Source organism: Elephas maximus, chromosome 15, assembly GCF_024166365.1.
Source record: "Elephas maximus indicus isolate mEleMax1 chromosome 15, mEleMax1 primary haplotype, whole genome shotgun sequence".
Lineage (NCBI taxonomy): Eukaryota > Metazoa > Chordata > Mammalia > Proboscidea > Elephantidae > Elephas > Elephas maximus.
The window spans coordinates 14,012,055-14,035,654 of record NC_064833.1 but is presented as its reverse complement, the minus strand read 5'-3'; positions in this window follow the sequence as shown (position 1 = coordinate 14,035,654).

Genomic DNA, 23,600 nt, shown 5'->3' with positions numbered 1-23,600 from the left:
AATCTTATCTGTGCATATCAGAGCCTTTTGCCCTTCTGTCCATGGAGGTAGGAATAAACAGATACCATCATGTGCTCTAGAATGCAAATCGTGGGTATTTTTCCATCTCCCTGACCTCAGTTTAACCCTTCTCCTGGCTAAGCAGAGGGGAAAAATTGGTGGTATCGCCTGGACGCTTTGATGAAGGACACTGAAGCCCTGTGACAGAAATCTTTTCTATCCCGATGAAACTTATCAACTATTAATTAGTTCACTCAACTGACTGGGGATCCATCTGCATCAGATGACATTAAATGCTATAGCAAAAGGAAACAGCTGGGTCTCAGGGGGCCTTGAATTGGAAAATTTTTGCCTTCCTGCCACTGAGGTTTTAAACTGGGAGACTGCTCTAAATTAAGTGTAAAAATCACCTTTACCGAAAAACGTTAGGTCTTTATACCAGCACGTATCCTTATTTGGCATATTCAGTTTGTTTATTGTCTGTCTTCCTCCAATATAAGTTCTACCAAGTCAGAAATTTTTGTGACGAGTGTTTAGCCCAGCAAATATGTATTCGTTGGATGAATGATGAATTTATGAATTTTCAAACTCATAAAATATCAAGTGGAAGGGATCTTCAATGCTATCTACCCCAACCTGGCCATTCTTCACTCCTCAAAACAGTTAACGTCTTAAGCATGAGCCACTCCAGGCAAAGAGGGCTTGTTACCGCCCAGAAGCGCAGCCCAGCCCGTTTGCTCTCCTTGGGACATACGAGTTTGCTCACAGACTGCGATTCCCATAGAGTCACACTTAGTTTTACACTTGTCCCAATGACATTAGTCTTGCAGCTACCCCCCCCCAAAATTAGTTTTTTTCTGTAAACTCATTTTTTTAATTTACAGGCACCATTTATTGAACCCCTACTATCCTTTAGGTGCTTTGCTTAGAATAGTGCTCATAAGAGTGGAATGATGTAATCTTTGTTGTATACATTTTATGAATGAGCAAAATGAGCTTCAGAGAAGGTTTTAACTAATCCATTCAGCTAAAAAGGGGTTGAGAATTCAGTTCTGAATTCAGGTATTCCTAACATTATCATGCTCATTGCTCAAAATAATCAATAATGCTTGCAAAGTACTTTTACAGTACACAGTGTGATCTCAAAAATCCATCTCATTTGAAGCTCATTAACAGCCAACAAGGAAAGTAACCCTGAAGCCAGAGCATGAGAGACTCATATAGGACAATAAGCAGCAGAGCTGAGTAAAGAGACGTTAACTGGAAACAAATTGCATGTTCCTTCCACTAACACCACACCGTCACCCAAAAAACAAAACAATAACAACAATAAAAACATTTCCTCTGAGTGTCTCATTCTATCAAGCAAACTGTTTAAACATTTGACATTTATTTCAACCACTGAATTAACCAACATATACGTATGCATTCCTATCAGAAGCCACGGTTGGAACTGAAGGGTAAAGACAAACGAAAAATCATCTTTGCACGCTACAAGTTTAAAATCTTGCTGGAGACAAAAGGACATATTCATGGAAAGGTTCAATAACAACACGGAGGCAGTAAGAATTAGATGATCTGGGAAATCAGGCCAAGGTAGACATTTTATCCCATAGTCTTTCCAATTTTGAACACACCTTTCTCCCCAACTAGATTGCCAATACTTTGAAGGCACAGGCAGTGTCTTGGCATTTTGATATCCTCTTAGCCTATGGTGCAAAACTTTGCACAGAGTAGGTGCCAATGATAATGTTGTTGTATGACATAAGTTGCTAATTTTACACATGGCATAGCCACTCGTCTGCTTGAGTAAATCAATAACCTTATATGGGTTTATTCATTTTGGGGGCAAATCATACTACCTGACAATGAGAATAAGTAGGGGCATAGAAACAAGGAGTCCTTGGGTGGTGCAACAATTAACATGCTCAACTGTTACTCAAAAGTTTGGAGGTTTGAGTCCATCCAAAGGCACCTTAGAAGAATGGCCTGGTGATCTAAAAAAAAAAAAAGAAAAAAAAATTTTTTTTTTTCTACTGCCGAATAATCAGCTGGAAACCCTATGGAGCACGCTTCTACTCTGACACACATGGCGTTGCCAGGAGTCAAAATCAACTTGATGGCAGCCGGCAACAAAGAAACAACCGGGCCGGAGAAGAATTCATCAAGATAGGCATCCTAGCCCCTCATTTGTTTTAAAACAAGAACTGGTAGAAGCAGAATTCCATGTTGTTTGAATTGAATGAAAGAATTTCATGTCCCAAGAGTAATCAAGGAAAGTTTCTTAGAGGATGAGACCATGTGAATGAACCTTACAAGTTAAGTAGGTGATCACTAGGAACAGAATGGGGAGAAGAGGACCTATTGTTTCATATGGTTTTTTCAGATTCTAGCACCAGATATTCCATGGCAGAAGCAACAAGACAGTTATGGACAGAGAACTCATTCACCCCTGTACTAGAAAACCTAGCATGATAGCTGAATAACATATATTTATTCTGTGTGAGTCTTTGGCCCACATTAAAAGAAAATTGAGCTTAAAGGTATTTTTAAGATGTATAATCCATAAATTAGTTATACCTATATATATCTAAAATCTTGGAGGAGAAATTTTAAATCAACTTGATTTACAGGTGGCAAGCAATTACTTTTATGTCTGAAGTCAGATTGAAAATTTGTGAGCCCTGCAATAGGGAGAAAGATTCTTGGTGGCGCAGTGGTTAAGTGCTCAGCTGCTAACTGAAAGGTTGGTGGTTCGAACCCTCCAGCTGCTCCAAGGAAGAAAGATGTGGCAGCCTTGGAAAACCTATGGGGCAGTGCTACCCTATCCCGTAGGGTCACTATGAGTCAGAACTGATTCGACAGTGGTGGGTTTGGGCATAATGAGAGGGAACACATCACTGTCATCTTGGACAAGCAGGTGGAAATTAGATAATTCATCCTACCTACACTCAAAGCAAGAAAGTCTCACAGGTGAGGGACATTCATCAGCAGTGGAACAAATTCACATCTGATCACATTTCAAACAATAAGGAAATTCAAATGATATAAAGACTTTCTTTTTTAAGACTTTCAATTACAGAGTGCTTACTGTGAGTTGAGCACTTGATCCATATTGCTACTAACTCTTTCAGGAGTCCTGTAAGGTAGGACTCATTTTAAGATGAGAAAACTAAAGCTCAGAGAAAACACATAATTTGTCCAAGATTCACAGCATGTAAAGTGGTGGGATTTGATCCCAAGTCTTTAAGTTCAAAGCCCTTTCCACTGGAGTCCCTGGGTGGTTGAAAAAGTTAATGTGCTGGCTGTTAACTGAGAGGATGTCAGTTTGAGTCCACCCAGAAGTGCCTCAGAAGAAAGGCCTGCAATCTACTTCTGAAAAATCAGCCATTGAAAACCCTATGGCGTACAGTTCTACTCTGACACACGTGGGGTTGCCAAAAGTCAGAATTGACTCAAGGGCAATTGGCTTTTTTTTTTTTTTTTTTTTTAGTCTTTCCAGTATACCAGCACTGTCCAACTGGATAGCCACTAGCTACCCACAGGTGGATACTGAGAGCCTGAGTCCTGACTAAGATGGGCTGTGAGTATAAAATACATACCATGGAGGTGGAGCCAAGATAGCGGAATAGACAGGCTTCTGGCGAGCCCTCTTTACAACAAAGACCCAAAAAAACAAGTGAAATGAGTAAATTTATGACAAGCTAGGAGCCCTGAGCATCAAATGCAAGCAAAGAAAATGAACAGAGGGACGGGGAGGAAGAGACGGTTCAGAACCAGAGATGAGTTACTGGACCTGAATCGCAGGGAGCCCACAGGCTTCATTCCCGGAGCGGTGGTGGCAGGCTGGCATGAGTGTTCAGCCACAGTTTCCCCAGGGAGAAGCAGCCAGCCACACAGCCTACTCACACCTCTGGAACCAGAGAAGAATGGCGCTCTCGGCAAAAGCTAAGTACTTGTATATATTTTACCACGCCCTGCCACACCCAAGCTGGCTTCAACGGCTGAATTCCCTGGGCCTGAGATAGGCACTGTTGAGCACCTACAGCCATCCTCCCAGCCTTGGAGAAGGAAAAAATTTGCGATTGGGGAAAAAGATAATTTGCCAGCACCGCTAACTGGGGGAGCTCAGGACAGAAGCAGCTCCTGTGCAGGCATAAACGGTCCATGGAGTTTGAGCACCTTTCCCCTCTGCATGGACCTGCGTGGGCCTATTTCAGGAGAAAAGGCCCTTGTTGGCAGACTCCAACCATTTCAGCTGTGCAGTGGAGAGGTGGGTGTTTGATGTTTGACATTGCTTTGCCTATTAAACAGAGTCCTCACATTCCCACATCAGGGGCCTAAGGACTGGTGATTCCACTCAGATCACCCACCCACACGCGACAGGGGTCCGAGGATAACTGGTACCTCCCAGTCCTTACAACAAAAACATTGGGTGCCAATATTCCATCTCCAAAACCCACCCACCTGCATGCTCTAGGGAACAGGCACGTGCTTTCCTCAGAGACACTCAGGGATCGATTCTCAGCCCCCTGCCTTGTTCAGAGTGTGACCCCCTGCTGCAATCAGATACTCATACATACACCAATCACCGCTGCCCCTCTAAGGCTGTAGGACAGAGCCTGTACCACACACTTGAGGATCAGCTATCTGGACACCTGAGCTGAATTCATACAAGAAAAGTGAATGGACTCCTAGACTGATATACCCGATAACAGCTCTAGCCATCTGGGGACAGGACGTCAGAGATCGAAAGGTGAAAATAATCAAGATAGCTCACTAAAGCAACCCTTTTGGGCATATCAAAACAAAATAAAGCAATAAGCTATAACACAGTAAGCAAGCGTAAACTAATACAATAACTTATAGAAAGCTTAGAGACAACAGTCAATATCAAGTCACATAAAGAAACAGACCATGATCACCTCAACAAGCTCTCAAAACAAAGAATCCAGGGATCTTCTAGATGAAAGTGGATTCCTGGAATTACCAGATGCAGAATACAAAAGATTAATATACAGAACCCTTCAAGACATCAGGAAGGAAATGAGGCAATATGCAGAACAAGCCAAGGAACACACAGATAAAGCAATTGAAGAAATTAGAAAGATTATTCTGGAATATAATGAAAAATTTAATAAGCTGGAAAAATCCATAGACAGGCAGCAATCAGAAATTCAGAAGATTAACAATAAAATGACAGAAGTAGACAACTCCATAGAAAGTCAGAGGAGCAGAATTGAGCAAGTAGAAGCCAGAATTTCTGAACTTGAAGATAAATCACTTGGCACTAATATATTTAAAGAAAAATCAGATAAAAGAATTTTAAAAAATGAAGAGACCTTAAGAATCATCTGGGACTCTATCAAGAGAAATAACCTACGAGTGATTGGAGTACCAGAACAGGGAGGGATAACAGAAAATACAGAGAGAATTGCTGAAGATTTGTTGGCAGAAAACTTCCCTGATATCATGAAAGATGAGAAGATATCTATCCAAGATGCTCATCGAGCTCCACATAAGATAGATATTAAAAGAAATTCACCAAGACTTATTATAATCAAACTTCGCAAAAGCACAGATATAAACGGAATTTTAAGAGCAGCTAGGGATAAAAGAAAAGTCACCTACAAAGGAGAGCCAATCAGAATAAGCTCGGACTACTTGGCAGAAACCACGAAGGCAAGAAGGCAATGGGATGACTTATTTAAAAAATTGAAGGAAAAAAATTGACAGCCAAGAGTCATATATCCAGCAAAACTGTCTCTTAAATATGAAGATAAAACTGGGACATTTCCATTTCCAGACAAAAACAAGTTTAGGGAATTTGTAAAAACCAAACCAAAACTACAAGAAATACTAAAGGGAGTTCTTTATTTAGAAAATCAAAAATATCAGGTATCAACCCCAACTAGAACATTGGGCAGAGCAATCAGAAGGCAACCCAGACAGGGAAATCAAAAAAGCAAAGCAAGATTAAAAAAAAAAAAAAAAAAACCTCAAAACAGTAACAGTGATGTTAATATTTAAAACAAGATAACATTAAAACAATAAAGAGGGACTAAGAAATGTAATCACAGACCTTTCACATGGAGAGGAAGATACAGTAATACAAAGAAATAAAAGTTAGGTTTAAATTTAGAAAAAAAGGGGTAAATAATAAGGTAGCCACAAAGGAGACAACTATCTTACTCATCAAAATAAAATACAAGAAAAAAATAGAGACTCAGCAGAAACAAAATCAACAACAACGAATATGAGGAAAGGACAATATACAAAGATAATCTACTCAGCACATGAAATTAAGTGAGTAGACCACATATTAGGTCATAAAGCAAGTCTTAGCAGAACACTGAAATATTACAAAGCATCTTCTCTGACCATAAGGCCATAAAAGTAGAAATCAATAACAGAAAAAGCAGGGAAAAGAAATCAAACACTTGGAAACTGAACAATACCCTGCTCAAAAAAGACTGGATTATAGAAGACATTAAGGAGGGAAGAAAGAAATTCATAGAATGCAATGAGAATGAAAACACTTCCTATCAGAACCTTTAGGACACAGTAAAATCAGTGCTCAGAGGTCGATTTATATCAATAAATGCAGACGTACAAAAAAAAATCAAAGAATTATCCCTGTAACTTGAACAAATAGAAAGGGAGCAATAAAAGAAACCCCCAGGCACCAGAAGAAAGCAAATGATAAAAATTAGAGCTGAACTAAACGCAATAGAAAACAGAAAAACAATGGAAAGAATTAACAAGACCAAAAGCTGGTTCTGTGAAAAAATCAACAAAATTGATAAACTATTGGCCAAACTGACAAAAAGAAAAACAGGAGAGGAAGCAAATAACCCAAATAAGAAATGAGATGGGCGATATTACAACAGACACAACTGAAATTAAAAGAATCATATCTAACAAATTTGAAAACCTAGAAGAAATGAATGAATTCCTAGAAACACACTACCTAACTAAACTAACACAAACAGAGGTAGAACAACTAAATAGACCCATAACAAAAAAGAGTTTGAAAAGGTAATCAAAAAACTCCCAACAAAAAAAGCCCTGGCCCAGATGGCTTCACTGAAGAGTTCTACCAAACCTTCAGAGAAGAGTTATCACCACTACTACTAAAGGTATTTCAGAGCATAGAAAAGGACGGAATACTACCAAACTCATTCTATAATGCCACCATATCCCTGATACGGAAACCAGGTAAAGACACCACAGAAAAAAGAAAGTTACAGACCTATATCCCTCATGAACTTAGATGCAAAAATCCTCAACAAAACTCTAGCCAATAGAATTCAACAACATATCAAAAAAATAATTCACCATGACCAAGTGGGATTCATAACAGGTATGCAGGGATGCTTCAACATTAGAAAAACAGTTAATGTAATCCATCACATAAATAAAACAAAAGACAAGAATCACATGATTTTATCAATTGATGCAGAAAAGGCATTTGACAAAGTTCTATACCCATTCATGATAAAAACTCTCAGCAAAATAGGAATAGAAGGAAAATTCCTCAACATAATAAAGGGCATTTGTACAAAGCCAACAGCCAATATCACCCTAAATGGAGAGAGCCTGAAAGCATTCTCCTTGAGATCGGGAACCAGACAAGGGTGCCCTTTATCATCACTCTTATTCAACATTGTGTTGGAGGTCCTAGCCAGAGCAATTAGGCTAGATAAAGAAATAAAGGGCATCCAGATTGGCAAGGAAGAAGTCAAAGTATCTCTATTTGCAGATGACATGATCTTATACACAGAAAACCCTGAGGAATCCTCCAGAAAACTACTGAAACTAATAGAAGATTTCAGCAGAGTATTGGGATACAAGATAAACATACAAAAATCAGTTGCATTCCTCTACACCAACAAAAAGAACATCGAAGAGGAAATCACCAAATCCTTACCATTTACAGTAGCCCCCAAGAAGACAAAATACTTAGGAATAAATCTTACCAGAGAAGTAAAAGACTTATACAAAGAAAACTACAAAGCACTTCTGCAAGAAACCAAAAGAGACCTACATAACTGGAAAAACATACCTTGCTCATGGATAGGAAGACTTAATATTATAAAAATGGCTATTCTACCAAAAGCGATCTATACCTTTAATACAATTCTGATCCAAATTCCAACGACATTCTTTAATGAGATGGAGAAACAAATCACCAACTTCATATGGAAGGGAAAGAGGCCCCGGATAAGTAATGCATTACTGAAAAAGAAGAACAAAGCGGGAGGCCTCACTCTACCTGATTTTCGAACCTATTATACCGCCACAGTAGTCAAAACAGCCTGGTACTGGTACAACAACAGATACATGGACCAATGGAACAGAATTGAGAATCCAGACATAAATCCATCCACATATGAGCAGCTGATATTTGACAAAGGCCCAAAGTCAGTTAAATGGGGAAAAGATAGTCTGCTTAACAAATGGTGCTGGCTATTCATCTGCAAAAAAATGAAACAGGACCCACGCCTCACACCATGCACAAAAACTAACTCGTAATGAATCAAAGACCTAAACATAAAATCTAAAATGATAAAGATCATGGAAGAAAAAATAGGGACAATGCTAGGAGCCCTAATACATGGCATAAACACTGTACAAAACATTACTACCAATGCAGAAAAAAAACTAGATAACTGGGAGCTCCTAAAAACCAAACACCTATGCTCATCCAAAGGCTTCACCAAAAGGGTAAAAAGATTACCTACAGACTGGGAAAAAGTTTTTAGCTATGACATTTCCGATCAGCACCTGAACTCTAAAATCTTCATGATACTGCAAAAACTCAACTACAAAAAGATAAATAACCCAATTTAAAAATGGCAAAAGATATGAACAGACACTTCACTAAAGGAGACATTCAGGTACCTAACAGATACATGAGGAAATGCTCAAGATCATTAGCCATTAGAGAAATGAAAATCAAAACTACAGTGAGATTTCATCTCACTCCAACAAAAAAAAAAAAAAAAAAATTTTTTTTTTTTTTTTAGATTTTATCTCACTCCAACAAGGCTAGCATTAATCCAAAAAACACAATACAATAAATGTTGGAGAGGCTGTGGATGGACTGGAACACTTATACACTGCTGGTAGGAATGTAAAATGGTAGAACCACTTTGGAATCGATTTGGAGCTCCCTTAAAAAGCTAGAAATGGAACTACCATATGATCCAGCAATCCCACTCCTTGGAATATACCCTAGAGAAATAAGACCCTTTACACGAACAGATATATGCACACCCATGTTCACTGCAGCACTGTTTACAATAGCGAAAAGATGGAAGCAACCAAGGTGCCCATCAACAGATGAATGGATAAGTAAATTATGTATATTCACACAATGGAATACTACGCATTGATAAAGAACAGTGATGAATCTGTGAAACATTTCATAACATGGAGGAATCTGGAAGGCATTATGCTGAGTGAAATTAGTCAGCTGCAAAAGGACAAATATTGCATAAGACCACTATTATAAGAACTCAGGAAATAGTTTAAACAGAAAAGAAAATATTCTTTGATGGTTACAAGACGGGGGAGGGAGGGAGGGTGCGAGAGCAGTATTCACTAATTAGATGGTAGATAAGAACTACTTTAGGTGACAGGAAAAACAACACACAATATAGGTGAGGTCAGCACAACTGGACTAAACCAAAAGCAAAGAAGTTTCCTGAATAAACTGAATGCTTCGAATGCCAGCGTAGCAGGGGCAGGGGTTTGGAGACCATGGTTTCAGGGGACATCTAAGTCAATTGGCATAATAAAATCTATTGAGAAAACATTCTGCGTCTCACCTCAGAGAGAGGCGTATGTGGTCTTAAATGCTGGCAAGTGGCCATCTAAGATGCATCAGTTGGTCTCAACCCACCTGGATCAAGGGAGAATGAAGAACACCAAGGACACAAGGTAATTATGAGCCTAAGAGACAGAATGGGCCACATAAACCAGAGACTATATCAGCCTGAGACCAGAAGAACTAGATGATGCCCGGCTATAACCAATTACTGCCCTGACAGGCAATACAACAGAGAACCCCTGAGGGAGCAGGAGAGCAGAGGGATGCAGACCCCAAATTCTCATAAAAAGACCAGACTTGATGGTCTGACTGAGACTAGGACCCTGGTGGTCATGGGCCCCAGACCTTCTGTTGGCCCAGGATAGGAACCATTCCCAAAGCCAACTCTTCAGACAGGGATTGGACTGGACAATGGGTTGGAGAGGGATGCTGGTGAGGAGTGAGCTTCTTGGATCAGGTAGACACTTGAGACTATGTGGGCATCTCCTCCCTGGAGGGGAGATAAGAGGGTAGAGGGGGTTAAAAGCTGGTGAAATGGACACAAAAAGAGAGAGTGGAGGGAGAGAGCGGGCTGTCTCATTAGGGGGAGAGCAATTGGGAGTATGTAGCAAGGTGTATATAAATTTTTGTGTGAGAGATTGACTTGATTTTTAAACTTTCACTGAAAGCCAATAAAAATTTTTAAAAAAACACCACATTTTGAAGATAAACTGAAGAAACTGATGTAAACTATTTCATTAATAAATTTCTATAATGATTACATGTTGAAAGGATAATATTTTAGATATATTGGGTCAAATTAAATATTGTATTAAAATAAATTTTACCTTTTTTAACCTTTAAACATGGCTACTAGAAAATTAAAAATGGTATATATGACTTAAATTATTCTATTAGACAGTGCTACACTATATACAATAATCAGTACTGTCAGTTATACCGAAGATTTTGAGGGTGATTTTTAGATTAAGTAAAATAATAAAAAAAAAATACGTATGTTCAAATTAGGTTAGTCAATTAATCACACTTATTTTTCTTTGACTGAAGAACCAGCTGAGCAGTTGGTTGATAGTTTTCAAACAGATGGAGATAAAAAGACATCCTTATTGCTTACAGCAATAAAAAAATGTGATTGGACCTAGGACAACTAGATTTTTTACATGTGAACATTTCTCTCACTTCTACCCCTAACCCCATCTCCAGGTTTAGTCCTTCAAATACAGGCACTGGGGGTATTGGATCTGCTGATCAGAAAAACATTCAATTAAATTCAAAAGAATTGATGCCTGTTCTTTCCAAGCCCCAATAGCCCATAGACCACACACACCATGTGTGACCCAGGTGAACACGTATTTTAACACACTAACAACTTTAACATGGAAGAGGTGGTGATGGGGTGTCAAATTTGTCCCTCAAAGAACATTCGGCCATGTCTGCAGGCATTTTTTTTTTGTTGTCATAACTGCAGCAGGAGTGTTACTGGCATCTAGTGGATAGAGGCCAGGCATGCTGTTAAACATCCTACGACACACAGGACAATCCCCTACAAGAGAGAATTACCTGGCGCAAAATGTCAATAGGGCTGAGATTGAGAAACCCGCCTTAGGCAAATGGTTTAACCTTTTTGAGCTTCAGTTTCCTCATCTGTAACCTGGGAGCACCTAGCTCACAGCATTCATATTATATCAAATAAGCCAATGTGTACGAAGCAATTAGCATAGTGCCTGGCACAAAGCGCTTCCTTAACTATTAGCTCATGTATTATCAAACCCTCCCTTAACCCCACATTCTCTTCTAGTTACTGTCCCATTTCTCTGCTCCCCTGACAGCAAATTCCTTGAAACAGTTGTCTAAACTTAGTCTGGACTTATCCCAGTCTCTCATAAACCTACCCTAATCAGACTTTTATTGTCACCACTCCTCTTTTATAAAGGCCACCAATGACTGTTAATTCCAATGATCACCTCTCGGTTCTCTTCTTACTTGACGTGCCGTCAGCATTTGGAATGAGTTTTCATTCTTTCTTGAAAAACTTTGATTTCTACCATTTGTTCCTTTGGTTTTCCTCCTACCTGGCTACCAAACTTTCTCAGTCTTTCTTGCTTTAAGAAGAGAGAGACTCAGTCTGATTTGATTGATGAACGAATGAGTAAAGAATGGATATTTGTTTTGAGGATTAAATAAGAAAATGCATGGAAAGTACTTTGCGTACATTAATCCCTTCAAAAAATGGTTATCACCAAAAAAAATTATTTATGGCACTATATTACTGTATCTGGGTCTAAATTTGCTCTTGCATATTGCTTTTTCTTGAGAGGAGGACTTTGCGATATTCATATCTTTCTGCAGATTTCTAACATTTGCAATCACAATCGTCCCATACCCTATTTCCATACACAAATAAGGTCTTACTGCAGGCTCCATTTTTTCATATCCATTTTATGTAAAATACTTAAATTTTGAAGCCTCCTTTGGGTCTTGAGTTGCTGGCACATCAGCACTGAAATCTGTAAGGACTTTCATTCAGTCAGGCACATATTCACCATGCTTTCCATGAGCAGTAATTTCAGTCCCTGCCACTGCTTCTTCTATGACTTTTCTTGAGCCTCTAAAGTATTTTATCTGAAAATAACTCTAAGTACTTCCTGAAAAGTCTCCCAAAATTTGTGCCCCCACAGCCTGGTGAGGGTCAAAAGCTCTGTGTTGTCCTTTCCAACAAAATGTTTCCAATCCTCAACTCAGGCATTTTTTAGGCTTCGAGTATCAGACACAGCACCCTTTAAAGTGAGAACATTATTAAAGATAGAGAGGTATGACTTTTTAATGATAAAAGAATGAACCTGCAAGGAAAATATACCAATTCTAAATCTGTATTCACCTAATAATATAGCATCAAAACACATAAAGCAAATATTCACAAAACTGAAAGGGAAACAGACAAATATACAACCACTTGGTAGAAATCAATGCATAGTTCTTTCAAGTTCTGATAAAAGAAGCAAGCACAAATTCAGCAAGGACGTAGGATATTTGAATTAACAAAACATGAACTACTTGCCATAGAGAACTATGCATCCAATAAGTGAGGGGGAAAAAAAAGGGACAATGAGATCAGCAAAGTAAACACAAAACAGTTCTACCGGCGAAGCTGAGTTAGACAAGGTGGTTTAACGTTTGATCACGATAAGGATTCCTTCCACCACACCACCTCTGTCAAATTAAACGTTTCTACTCATACAAGGTAAGCAATTGTAGGCCTGATACAAGAAGAAGGAAGAAGAGAAGAGAAAGCCAAAACCATTTATGTGCAGACCTGATTTTCCAAATTCCCTGCAATTGTAGGCCTGATACAAGAAGAAGGAAGAAGAGAAGAGAAAGCCAAAACCATTTATGTGCAGACCTGTTTTTCCAAATTCCCTATTCAGGTAGGTTTTTCTTTTTTAAGGAGGGTAGATAAAGAAGTCAAAAGTGGTCCAATTAATTTTTCTCCTGGGAGTGGAAGTTTCCCCCTAGAAACACGATGATAGGAAATTAGGTTTCATCCTAACAGTATTTGAAGGTGATACTGCTATTCAGAGAATGACATACAAATGTTAGTTATAATTCTGTTTTAGCAATGACCACACTTTTTATTTTAATGAAATGTCTATATATCTCACATCCCATGTCCAGACACCATGTCTTATTAACGTTTTATCCCCAGCACTTCACATAGTGCTTGGCACATCATACTTGTCCTATAAGAATTTGTTGAATGAATAATGATCCCCCAGAAATATGGAAAAAGATAAGGAAAGGCAACCACCAAAGATTAAAACCAATTTGTGAGTAATAAGGAAACCCTAGTGGTGTAGTGGTTAAGTGCTACAGCTGCTAACCAAAGAGACAGCAGTTCGAATCCTCCAGGTGCTCCTTGGAAACTCTATGGGGCAGTTCTACTCTGTCCTATAGGGTCACTATGAGTTGGAATTGACTCGACGGCACTGGGTTTTGTTTTTGTTTTTGTTTTTTTTTTGTGGTGAGTAATAAACCATCCTTTACAGAAGTAAAAAGTAGCCATTCCTAAAACATGACATGAAAATGTGTTTCTGAGGAAACTTGAAAATCACCCAAATTCATTCACAGCTCCTGTGTACTTCCTCAGATCTTAAAAGTAACCCAGAGGAGTTGTGGGTTCATCCACTGAATTGAAACTAGACATTCTGAAGGAAGATATGTTAATAGATCCATGTGGTCTATATGGAGATGGGAAATGGGTCACAGTCAATAGCACAGCACAAGGAAGAAGAAGCTCTGGGTGGACAATCTGAGGCTTTTAATGTCCTGGGCATGGGAACTCCTATATTTGGGGTACCAGGAAATCCCATTTAATCCATATGACAACCCTCAAAACAGGAATTATTACCCCTTTGTAATGGAATAACACACTGAGATCCAGAGAGAATGAGTAACTTGTTCCAATTACTGTTACAGCTGAAAACCAAACCCTGATCTTTCTATCCCCCTAAACCTAGGCTTTTAAAACTTTTCTAGACAGGTTCAGCCAGAATGCTCCTTAGAGGCAAGGGTGGCGAGACTGCGTCTTACATACTTTGGACATGTTGTCAGGAGGGATGAGTCCCTGGAGAAGGACATCATGCTTGGCAGAGTACAGAGTCAGCGGAAAAGAGGAAGACCCTCAACGAGGTGGACTGACACTGTGGCTGCAACAATGAGCTCAAGCATAACAACGATTGTAAGGATGGCGCAGGACCAGGCAGTGTTTCGTTCTGTTGTGCATAGGGTCGCTATGAGTCGGAATCGACTCAATGGCACCTAACAACAATGACAGATAGGTTCTAAAGGCAGCTTTTTGAAAGATGCTTCTAGTCTACTCCCTTTGTTCAACAAGCAAGTTACTAATATTGAATTGTTTTTCCTTGGGCACTTCTTCACAGGGAAAAAATGTGAAGACAAATAAGAACATTTTAGTTTCCCATTACAGTTACATTCTCTATCTTTATTCATAAAATGGAGGGTGGCTTAATAATTAGTGTCTAATAATACTGATTAAATGCTTCTTGATGGACTAGAAAGACAGGGTACTTGAGGGCCCAATCCTGGCCTATGACAACCTTGTCCACATGTGTCTCCCAGCATAAACAGCACACTTAGGGGCTCATTGTTCATTGTTGCTAGCAGGTTGTACATCCAGTGCCACGTCAGTCTTGGTCAGTGGGACTCCATGCCTGTGTGGAGCCTCCATCTTTGTCACTGTGGCCATATCATTTATGTGCCTATCATGCCAACACGGGGATGGCTAATGACAGAGGGTGGCTGGCATTAATTACCCCAGTTATTTTGTCTATGCAGCTGTTTAGTGCCTCTTCCATGGTACACATTCTCAGGTGGCTACTCACATGCGATATAAAGGTGCTCCATGCCTACTCTCATATGTCCATCCATGTTCCACCAGTCCAAAATGTTTTGTTCTCAATCTTCTAATTTTTGTCACTACCCAGACTTCAGGCCATTTGTCATTGCCCATGAGTCCATATATATATTCCAACCTTGGCCAGTTATCTTTACACGCAAAGTTGAAAACCAGGTACACTGCCCAAAGCTCTGACCATTAGGAGCATTTTCCCTTGCTACTGCTTTTCGAGGTCATTTCTGCAATGCCAGTACAATAAAGCTTCAATCAACCTGGTGGAGAATTCTGGGGTAAGTATTGTCTGTTAAAGTGTTCCACACTGGCTTGAAATGACCTGGCCTTTATACCCCTACCTCACTTAGTCACAAGTGTAGGCAGTGGAGGGAAGGGTGACACCTCAAGTAAGGCAACTCTCTGCAGCTGAGGTAGTCCCTGAAAGAGCTGATGTCTGGAGGTGTCTGCTGATCCCTGTCCCCACTGCTGGGCAGAAAGTCCCCCTTGAAGGGTGACCTGTGAAGTGCATCTCTGTCTATCACACGCAGTCCCTAACATAGTACCTGGAATACAGTACATTTTGAATGTATATTTTTTGCAAGAAACAGAAAACCTGATGTTAGTGACTTGCTGTGTTTTCTTAATGTAATAAGATGTCTAGAGGTAAATACCTCCTTGTGTTGGTTCAATAGCTCAGTAATGTCTATCGCTTTCTTGTCATTGCCCTCATGGTCTCAAGGGGGCAGCTGCAGCTCCAACTATTATATTCATATTCAAGACTGGAGTGTGAAAGACCACTAGAGTATCTTTGTCCGTTTTTATCAGAAAATCAAACCTCTTCAAAAATTCTGCAAGAAAACGTCCTTTTCTTAGGTCTCCTTAGCTAGAATTAAGCCACACAAGGGCTCAAAGAATGCTGAGAGAGTGAGAATAGGATTGACATAATTGACTTATACCAATAAAAAAATTATTGCTTGGGTGTGACCATAATTCTCCCCTCTCGCCAAAAAAAGAAATCTCATGAGGGTACTACTAGCAAGGAAAAATGGAGGGTAGTTGAACATTAGGCAGAATACTAAAAATATCTGCCATATTGCATACAAATTTATTGAATATTGAATACATATATATATAAATATATAGTTACACAAATGACTCCTGCAATGGCAAGAAGTTTGACTAAATGATTTCTGAGGTCATTTCAATTTCAGTCTATGAACTAAAGGGAACATTAAAGGCCATCCATGATTAATAAAAAGAAATCCTTTAACTATGGGGAACCATCAAGCGAGCCAGCAAAGGAAAGGAAAATGCTTTAACATCATGGCCAGACTCATTTGGTATCCCCAAAGGAATCTTCAGGCGCCCATTGACTTTCAGAAGAGAGCTGTTGAGGCAATGGCAAGCCAAAGAGGAATAATAACCACTTTGTCCTTATACTGGATCAGGAAAATAATGATCAGCTATAGGGTCCATGAAAAGCCTCACTCTTACCACCTTTAACGATTCGCCCCCGCCTTCTTCCCCACTCCCCACAGATTCCCCGGTTCAAAATCTGACGTAAATTGTTTCCTTACCATGGCAAGCCGCCCAAGATTTCTGGGAAGTATGTTTAAACAGGAGTTATGCCAGGGCTGGAATCAGCAGTGCTTCTGTGTAGCCTGTAATGTAAGCTGTAATTAGAGATACTGAGATCTCTGAAGTTGTAGGCCAAGTAAGTGTGTTGTGTATGCATTGGGGGAGGGAGGGGTGTGAACACACACATAATTTTTTCTATTTGTTTGTTAACTTAGAATATGAAAAACCAAAGACTGTAAAAGACTTTGTTAGTTTGATGGAGTAGAGTAACCCTCCCAAGTCTGTTTTCTTTTTTCTCTCTTTTCATCCACTTATTCTTTCAATTAAAGAGCTATTCTTGGGTAAATGATGATGAACAAAAGAGATAAGAGCTACAGTCTCATGTAACTTATAGTGAAGAACAGACCTTAAGACAGTATTTTAAACTGTTTCTTGTTGACATCTATCTTTTTACCACCTTCTGCTTCTCATATTCTTCACTGTTTCAGGGTCAGAGTAAAATGGTGCCTGCTGGGAAGCTAGAGTTGAACAAGCGTGAGCTATGGAGTAAGAAGGCTTTGATTGGAATTACAGCTGAACCCCTTACAAGCTGTTGGTCCTTTGGTTTCAGTCTTTTTATTTGTTTTTGAATATTCATATGAAAATGCCTAAAGGAATTGTGCCCCTTCAACTTCTTATCTGTGAGAGTTAAGGTGAGTTAATTCACCTCTCCAAGCCTCAGTTGCCTACTGTAAAATGGGAATAATGACTCCTGTCTAGTCCATCTCATCTTGTTTTTGGAAGGAACAAATTAGACACTACATATGCAAGAGCTTGAGAGTTCAGGCAGTATCCTGGTCAAGAATTGTAACTATGATTTATCACTACTATGTTTTACTTCTACTACTATTAATAGTAATTAAGTTGTCACCAGAAACAACCAAGTTTTATGCCATGTAGCAAAATAGGATAGGTATAAAACATCTATCAGGATGACATCTTTGGTTCATATCCATGGGATAAAGAACTTTTAGTTATATTTCCAAAACAGGAAAGGCATCTTGTAAGATATAATGCTCCCAGATGTGAACCTCTGCACTCGCATAATAAGTATTTTATAGAACATGGCATTCCTTCGTTTTCATTTCCTCTAAGCTCCCCTTACTCTCCAACAGATAAATCCAACCAGGGAAAAATGTCTTCCCCAAAGAAGGTGGTGCCACTTCTAAGCATCTTAGGCCTATAACAAGATGGGTTTAATATCCATCTTTATTCCCATCAAACCAAAGAGCAATTGGCATTTTTTTGAGAACTTAATGATTTCATGTCTGTGGAGGGATGTGGAGTAATAGAAGGTCAGATGCTGACACTTTGAGATCATCTCATTCTACCTGCTAATTTTACATCTGAGGAAACTGGGACTTAGAGACAGAGTTATTCACCAAAGGACGTATATGGGCTCAAAGAAAAAAGACTAGAATTTTGCTTTACAGACTCTAAGTTCTGGCCGGCAGGGATTATTATGTCTGTTTTGCTTATTGGTATAGCATGTGGCACAGGAAGCACAACGCCTTCAACCAGCCTTATTCTCACTTTTCAAATACAAAAAGCTCATTTTCATCCTCAAAGAGAACTAATTAGGCAATACTTAGCACTTTAAAAAATTGTAGAGTAACATAAACAAGTGATTGATTGTTTAGGAAGTTCACACAGCTAGGAAAGCTTGTAATTAATCGTGGGATTTTTCTCATGTTCCTTGGAGAATCCTTCAAAGCCACCCACACCCGAAGATAGAATTCATCTGTGTTCTCATAGCAATATGCTACTAATTCTGTTATAGCTGCATATATTGCATTACCCCGTATTACAGATACCATTTAAATCTACTAGACTGTGAAAACCTGAAAATTTGAGTCTCTACACTTTCCATCCTCAGTTCTTAATAGAGAACTTGGTACTTGGTAACTGATCCGTAAATAGTTGTTAGACCAGTGACTCAATCAGACATTTTTGACTGCCATGATTTTTTTTTTTTTATGACTGGAGGGGTGCTACTGGCATCTAGTGGGTAGAGGCCAGGGATGCTGACAAACATCCTACAGCATGCCCACAACAAAGAATTATCCTTCCCAAAATGTCAGTAGTCCTGAGGTTGAGGAACCTTGCTATGTATCTACTGCGGCTAAGTGTTGCCAGTTGGTCTGCATAATCCAGAAGAAAGACAGTAGCTGGTTTATTCAGGAGAGAGCGCTGGTCACATCCGTGGGCAAGAAGTATGCAATAATACAGTTTCTGCTATAAGCCTTGTGGTGAAGGACCCAGTCGGCCTTGCTCATCTGTGTGGAATCAACAGTGACCGTTACAATCTGAGAGCTTATCTTTGAAATTAGCAATTATGTACCGTGTGCCTAATAGTTTGCCTCGCATTGAGTGAACCTAAAAGAGAAGGTAAAATGTAAACAATTCACATTGGATTACAGGTTTTCACTTTTTAAAGCATCTTTACTATTTTACCACACAACCTCCCTCTAAGGTAAGGATGGAGTGTATCTGGCCCAACCTGGCCGGTGAAGAAGCTAAAATATAAAATATAGACACATATAAATACAGCCCCTACCTCCAAACACTGAAGTGTTCTCTAAGAAATATAAATATGAAATCATTGCTTGTATAAGATGGCAACAGGGAAAATAATGAAGCCCATTAAAATGGCATGGACAGTTTCTGGAGGTGCCTATCTGGAGTACTAAAGGTGGTGGAAGAAAGTGGGACTAATTCCTCCTTAGGTACCTCCTTGGTAAGGCCACCCGATGAATCAGAATCAAGAAGTTCAGCTGAACTGACTGGCCCTAAAATGTTCTCCCTATCAGGGGAAGTTCAATGGCGCCACTAAGATAAGCACACTTCAGAGTAGCAGAACTAGTTTTTATGTGATCTTATCAAATTTCATTATTTAAAATGAAAACAAAAATACTTAAAAGTAATAATGCACATTGTAGTTTAGTGAACAGCATTTCTATTATCTTATTCTGAGCCTTTGGGTGAAAAAAAAAAAATCAAGCATTATTTTTCTGACTTTACAGATAAAAAATACTAGCCCTCCTAGAAATTAAATGACTTGCCCAAGGCCACCCAGTTACATAATTTTCAAGAATGCATAACTTGGCCTTTTTCCACTGCCAGTTTTCTCTCACATCAGAAGTCTTTTCCTGTTAGATCATCATCACTATTCCTCCACCCTCCACCTTAATTTTCTCCGTAAAAAAAGAAGTTGGGGGGAATCATGAAAATCAGGCAGTATGAGTAGTATGGTACCTCCAGGGATTGTTCATGACTCACTAAAATAAGGGGCTGTCTCCTCTGGGAAATGGAGTCAGAGTAAAGAATGTGGGAAGATCTTCTCTTTCCTCTGAACTGCCTGGGTGCTACATTCTCTGATTGATATTCACTGATTCCCAGGAGAAGAATAAAGCTCCATGCTCTTAACTACTGAACTCTGCTCTAAGAGGCATTTTTATCTTTTCCAAAGAGTGACATCACTCAGACCAAAGAACGTTATTTACTCTATCATGAGGCAGAATTGAGCTACGGCCATGTTCCCTATCCAGAAGGCCAACACCCAGAGACTCCAGGCCTGGCTGGAGTCAAGTGGAACAGACACATCGAATTCTGGCCATTGCTCTTTACTTATAAAATCCCATGGAAAACATCTGCTAGGGAAGACAGTCCTTGATTTCATGTAAAACCATTTTTATCGGCCTCATTCAAAATGTGATAGGTCAGACACATACGATTTCACAATAAACTTGATTTTTGTATGAAGTCACCCATAATATTACTTGCTACCTACATGTTTCATTCTGTTGTACATGGGGTTGCTATGAGTCCAAAGCAACTCAACGGCACCTAATAATAACAATAACGAGGGTAACACAGAATACAATTGAAATAACTGACAATACAGAAAGCTAATAAGTAGAACAATGCTTGCCCCTTGTTCCCAGGATCATCTCTGATACAGGACCATGATTAACTCTCATGGTTTGAGGAAAAGTGAGTTATCATCAATACTGTTATGCTTATGAAGGAAGATGAATTTATATAATAAAATCAACAATTAAGGAATGGCACTAGTTTTTTTTTTTTTTTTTTTCATGAAGCAGGTGCTATAACTATACTTGTTGTTGTTAGTTGCCATTAAGTCAGTTCCAACTCACAGTGACCCTATATACAACCGAACGAAACACTGCCCAATCCTGACCATCTTCACAATCCCTGTTATGCTTCAGCGCATTGTTGTAGCCACCATGTTAATCCATCTTGTTGAGCATCTTCCTCTTTTCTGCTGACCCTCTACTTTACTAAGCATGATGTCCTTCTCCAGGGACTGGTCCCTCCTGATAGCGCGTTGAGAGTATCTGAGACGAAGTCTCACCATTCTTGTTTCTAAGAAGCATTCTGGCTGTACTTCTTCCAAGACAGATTTGTTCGTTCTTCTGGAAGTCCATGGTATAGTCAATATTCCCCACCAACACCACAATTCAAAGGTGTCATTTTCGCCTTTGGTCTTCCTTATTCATTGTCCAGCTTTCACATGTATATGAGGCCATTAAAAAAACCACACCTTGTGTCAGGCACACCTGGAGTCCTTAAAGTGACCTCCTTGCTTTTCAATGCTTTGAAGAGGTCTTTTGCAGCAGATTTGCCCAATCCAACACATCGTTTAATTTCCTTACCACTGCTCTGATGGACACTGATTGTGGATTCAAGTAAAGTGAAATCCTTGACACCTTCAATTTTTACTTGTCCAGTTGTGAAGATTTTTGTTTCCTTTATATTGAGGTGTAATCCATACTGAAGGGTGTGGTCCTTGATCTTCATCAGTAAGTGCTTCAAGTCCTCTTAGCTTTCAGCAAGCATGGTTGTGTCATCTGGATAATGCAGGTTGTTAATGAGTCTTCCTCCAATCCTGATGCACCGCTCTTCTTCATATAGTCCAACTTCTCGGATTATTTCCTCAGCATATAGATCGAATAGGTCTGGTGAAAGGATACAACCCTGATGCACACCTTTCCTGACTTTAAGCCATGCAGTATCCCCTTGTTCTGTTCAAATGACTGCTTCTTGGTCTATGTACAGGTTTCTCATCAGCACAATTAAGTGTTCTGGAATTCCCATTCTTCGCAATGTTTTCCATAATTTGTTATGAATCACATAGCCAGTGAAACACAGGTAAATATCTTTCTTGTATTCTCTGCTTTCACCCAAGAGTCATCTGACATCAGCGATGATATCAGTCATTTCATGTCCTCTTCTGAATCCAGCTTTAACTTCTGGCTGTTCCTTGTTGATGTACTGGTACAAATGCTTTTGAAAGATCTTCAGCAATTTTACTTGGCTGCAATACTAATGATATTGTTCAATAATTTCCACATTCTGTTGGATTATTTTTCTTTAGAAAGGGTACAAATATGGATATCTTCTAGTCAGTTGGCCAGGACACTGTCTTCCAAATTTCTTGACATAGACATAGTGAGAACCTCCAGTGCTACATCTGTTTGTTGAAACATTTCAATCAGTACTCCATCAATTCTTGGAGCCTTGGAGCCCTGGCAGTGCAGTGGTTAAGCATTTGGCTGCTAACCAAAAGTTCAGCAGTTCGAATCCACCAGTTGCTCATTGGAAAAAACTATGGGGCAGTTCTGCTCTGTGCTATGGGGTCACTATGGGTCAGAATAGACTTGATGGCAATAGGTTTGATTTTTTTTTGGTTTGTAGACTTACACTCAAAAAAAAAAAAAAATCCTATACTACTACTGAAGAACCTGATGCTATCAAGTCAATTCTAACTCATGGTGAATCTATAGGACAGAGTAGAACTACCCCATAGCGTTTCTAAGGCTGCAATCTTTACAGAAACAGACTGCCATATCTGTCTCCCGCAGAGCAGCTGGTGGATTGGAACTGCCAACCTTTTGGTTAGCAGCTAAATGCTTAACCACTGTACCATCAGGCTCCTTTAGTACTGAAGAGAGGAGAAAAGTCAGACCAAACTTCTGATTTTTTAGTAACTTTCTTTTTGGTGAAGGGCAAGACAGTACACAATACTGGGGAGCCAGCACAACTTGTACCAGTCAAGGTCATAGAAGCTCCATAGACACATCCAAACTCCCTAAGAAACCAAATTGCTGGGCTGAGGGCTATGGGACCATGGTCTCAGGGAACATCTAGCTCAACTGGCATAATACAGTTTATAAAGAAAATGTTCTACATTCTACTTTGGTGAGTAGTGTCTGGGTCTTAAAAGCCTGTGAGCGGCCACCTAAGATACTGCACTGGTCTCACCCCTTTGCGAGCAAAGAAGAATGAAGAAAACCGAAGATACAAGTGAAAGATTTCTCCAAAGGACTAATGGACCACAACTACCACGGCCTCCACCAGGCTGAGTTCAGTACAACTAGATGGTACCCAGTTACCACCACTGACTGCTCCACCAGGGATCACAATAGAGGTCCTTGACAGAGCCGGAGAAAAATGTAGAACAAAATTCTAACTCGCAAAAAAAGACCAGACTTACTAACTTGACAGAGACTGGAGAAACATGGAGAGTATAGCCCCCAGATGCCCGTTTAGCTCAGTAACGAAGTCACTCCTGAGAGTCACCTTTCATCCAAAGATCAGACAGGTCAATAAAACAAAACGAGACTAAAGGGGCACACTAGCCTAGGGGCAAGGACTAGAAGGCAGGAGGGGACAGGAAAGCTGGTAATAGGGAACCCAAGGTCGAGAAGGGAGAGCGTT